The sequence below is a fragment of the Papaver somniferum genome, chromosome 3 (genome assembly GCF_003573695.1).
Source record: "Papaver somniferum cultivar HN1 chromosome 3, ASM357369v1, whole genome shotgun sequence".
NCBI classification, from domain to species: domain Eukaryota; kingdom Viridiplantae; phylum Streptophyta; class Magnoliopsida; order Ranunculales; family Papaveraceae; genus Papaver; species Papaver somniferum.
The window spans coordinates 19,835,619-19,839,787 of record NC_039360.1 but is presented as its reverse complement, the minus strand read 5'-3'; the positions used below and the strand labels follow the sequence as shown (position 1 = coordinate 19,839,787).

Genomic DNA, 4,169 nt, shown 5'->3' with positions numbered 1-4,169 from the left:
ATTTTGTTAAGAAGGATAAGAGGTTTACGGACGATTGTTGGTCGCGTAAAAGATTTTGTGGATGAGGAGTATAGGTATGTTCCCGATTTTGCTTATGTGTATTCAATTTCAAAGTGTCCGGTCATGTTACATTGCTTGTATTCTCTCGTTTTGGAATATTCAGAATGATTTCAATACTTGCACGACATGATCTAGAAGTTTACAGCTTGAATAGTGTTCTTGTGTTAGACTCGATGAGTTCTAGTCAGAAGTATAAACATTGTGATAAGTTTTGTTGTAAAGTATTAATGGGTAAGTCCTCTGCAATTTAAAAGCATGGAGTGCAGGTGGACTCCTTGAACCTCCAATGAATCTTAATTAAAAATTGCAGATCAAATCCCAAATAATAATAGTCCCAACCACCTATTTTAGTCCTAATACAGGTATGTGTATGCGAATTTTGATGTTCATATTTCTCAGTGAAGTACTTCTGCTGAATAGATACATTGCACATCATGGTTTCAGGTTTGACCTTGAGTAAAAGTCCCAGATCGCCCGGAGTTTCTAGCCAAGTTCAACGTCAATGTTCTTAGTACCTATTGGATATATAAGACTTACTTTAAAGATATATTTGGACATAACATGCCATAGATAAATGAGTACAGTACAAGGAAAGCTACCTAAGTGGCATTTCAAGTGAATATACTTAACCAGACTTTATTTTTGAAGGAACTGCAGCGCCAGCTAAACTTTGTTATTGTAAGATTGGCAGGGGCAGTGCCGATGGTTTCTCCCCCTCAGGAACTAATTGTGATGTAGAATCCCCTTGTTGGGGAGATCTTAGGCGGGCACCCCTCCTTAGTATGCAGTGGAGGTCGCTAACCCATCCATAGACCCCGTCCAAGTAATTAGTATGATTCCCAATAAAATATTAAGCTTTTCTTATAGGCTCGTTTTCTCTGTGTTCTCGACTTATTACCTTTCATTTATTACTTTACTTCTTTTAATAGGTAAAGAATGATCTAATCTTCTTACTAACACTGCCCCTAAAAGCCGTATGTCCATCTCTATGAACAAATTCTGGCTATGAGATGATAACTTATGAAAAACATATATGGAATAAGTTATTTACAGCTGTGTTAATGGTGCCGGGTTCACACCGAAACATTTTGGTGCTTGTCTGTCTACAAGGGCTGGAATGACATGGTCTAACATTATTTTTTGAAAATTTGGTCATTTTGAAGTGATTGAATTAGTCCCAACCATAGAAGCTCATTTTACGTCCAGGTTTCTGTTAATTCCAACCGTAGAATCCGATTTTACGTCCAGTTTTCTTTTAATTCCAACCATAGAAGTGATTTTACGTCCAGGTTTGGATTATTTCCAACCGTAGAAGTGATTTTACGTCCAGGTTTGGATTAATTCCAACCGTAAAATTTTATTTGCATGTAGTTTTACGTCCAGGTTTGAATTAGTTCCAACCGTAGAATCTCATTTTACGTCCAGGTTCTTTTTAATTCCAACCGTAGAATCTGATTCTATGTCTAGTTTTCTTTTAATTCCAACCGTAGAAGTGATTTTACGTCCAGGTTTGGATTATTTCCATCCGTAGAAGTGATTTTACGTCCAGGTTTGGATTATTTCCAACCGTAGAAGTTTATTTTACGGCCAGTTTTTCTTCCCACAAAAACTTTGTCCAGAATTCACCAAGTATTAGGGGTGTAAATTCGGGCAGGCCGGGCCGCCCGACCCAAAAACTAAGACGGGCCGGGCAGGCCATGCTTAATATTTGTGAGCCCGTAAACAAATTCAGGCCGGACAGGCCGGGCACAAGTAGATAATTTGCTACCCAAAGACCGCCCAAAGCCCGCTTTTTATACGGGCAGGCCAGATCGGGCCGGACAGGCCACTATTTTGATTTTTTTTTTAAGTTTAAATTTCAAATGAACGGTATTAAATACAATATCCTTTCCTTTCCAACATCGCATATCGTAAGTGATAGTATTATTTTATATTTAAATTACACTGACAAATTTTTACTTTTAACCTATAATAAATAATTAATTAGAGTACAATAAACTTTCTAATAAGAAAATATATTACCATTAATGTTTTGAAAAGGTTAATTATAAGTAAAAAAACAATTATATATTTTATTTTTCTTGACACAAAATTGACAATTATAAAATTGTAACTTTTAAGTCTTTTTAAGAGGATATTAAATGATTAATGACACATAGAAGGCTTTCAGGCCGGGCACCAGGCCGGGTATCAGGTCGGGCATCATAATTAATCGCAAAGCCCGAGACCGCCCAATAAATTAATCCAGGCCAGGTCGGGTGGTCCATGACGGGCCATAACAGGTTGTGGGCTACTTCGGGTACAGGCGGGCTCGGGCGGATACAGACAGGCTGAGTATTTTCGGGTATTATTTACACCCCTACCAAGTATACAACAAAATTCATTAATTTAATTTTTATTTAATTAAATTAAATTAAAATTAACTAAATAAGAGTTGTTTAGTCATTACAAAATTATTTTAGATAAAGGGTTTTTGATATTATTTATGGGTGATCCGTTTTTGTCCTATTAGATAACGCCCCTTTAATGGAATGTGACGCCCCAATTATAGCCTTCATTCCACAAAACAGGTGTTCTTTCAAGTCAGGTCAAGGTCAAGTCATATGTACCAGTGGAACGTTTTTGAAAAATGAATTGACGTTGTTTCTATATGTGCAGGATGGCCTCTCTTAGTTTCTCAATTCAGTGGACCAATCTCTAGGATTCATCTTAGCCGATGTACCATTTCGTCGACAGATTCCAAAGATAAAATTCACCTAGTATACATTATGATTAGGGCTGCACAGAACCGAACCGATAACCGTAACTGAACCGATAACCGCATTAACCGAACCGTAACCGCACCGACAATCCAACGGTCGGTGTCGGTTTTAATTTGGGTAACCGTTTGATATTCGGTTCGGCTATCGGTTCTACTACTAACCGCACCCTAACCGAACCGATAACCGATTATTATAGGCCGTTGATTTATTTCTATTAGGATTAATCCTAGCCGTCTAAAATCGGGTAACCCTAGAGTATAAAAACTGGAAACTCTAAACTATTTCTGCAGCCATTTCATTTCTTCTTCTCTCCCTCTCCGACTCCGTCTCTCTCCAGTCACCTCCAATCCATTACCAGAATCTTCTCTTCCTGCATATAGTCGCCTGATTCGCCTCCTCTACCTCCATCAAGATTCAAGACTTAAGAGCACCACCACCTCTATCACTATGATCTAGTAAGTTGTTTTCTCTTCGATTGATTTTTTTTTAATCAATTTCTAGGGTTTTTTTATTTATTTTAGGGTTTCTTTTGATACTAGAGATGGTTTGAAATATGTTTAATCAATCGATTTGTTAAGTCAATCGATTTGTTAAGTCAATCGATTACTGTTTATCAATCAATTTAGGGTTATAATTTATTTATTTTTTTGGTTTTATGTTCTCAGAACTTGAAGAGTATTGAATTACCAGCAGCTGGAGTTCTTCATTAAAAGAGTATTGTCATATCAAACAGGTAAAACCCTTCACTTGACTTGTTCTGTTTGATTTGAGTTCAATCTTCAGTGTTGATTATGAAATAGGTTTTTTTGATGTAAAACCCTTGAAGTGATTTATGATCTGTGAGTCTGTGACTATGAATCTATCAACAAAAGGGTTTTAATGGGTGTTTAAATCTATTAAGTATTGTTTTTATATTAATTACTCTTTGAGAAATTATTGTTGGAACTATTTGTGTAATACTGTGAAGTGAGATTTTGGTAACTGAGTTGTTAGAGTTACAAATTATAATGCTGATTAGTTTAGTGGCTAGGGTTTGATGATGAAATCCATGATTGTAATGTTGATTGTATTCTATGATTGTAATGCTGATTGTATTGTTGCTTCTTGAACTAAGTGTTGGAAATGATGTTTGTTGTAGGTGGTAATGCTTGGATCAAGTTCAATTTCATTATCGAGCTGCAAGATGGCAGGTGCATCTCCAGCCTCTCAATCCCCTGCAGTTGAGTCTACTAAAGTGACAATTTCTGCAACACCAACACCTCAAGTTGATGCTACACAAGAAACTCAGCAGGTTACACATGACCCTGCAGCTGAAACTGAACCAAAGAAGAAGGGAAAAGTGAGGTC

At 36.8% G+C, this 4,169-nt stretch overlaps 1 pseudogene; it reads right to left on the bottom strand.

Moving 5' to 3' along the window:
• Positions 1-748: 748 nt before the first annotated feature.
• On the bottom strand, positions 749-891 carry LOC113362559 (annotated as a pseudogene).
• Positions 892-4,169: the final 3,278 nt, after the last annotated feature.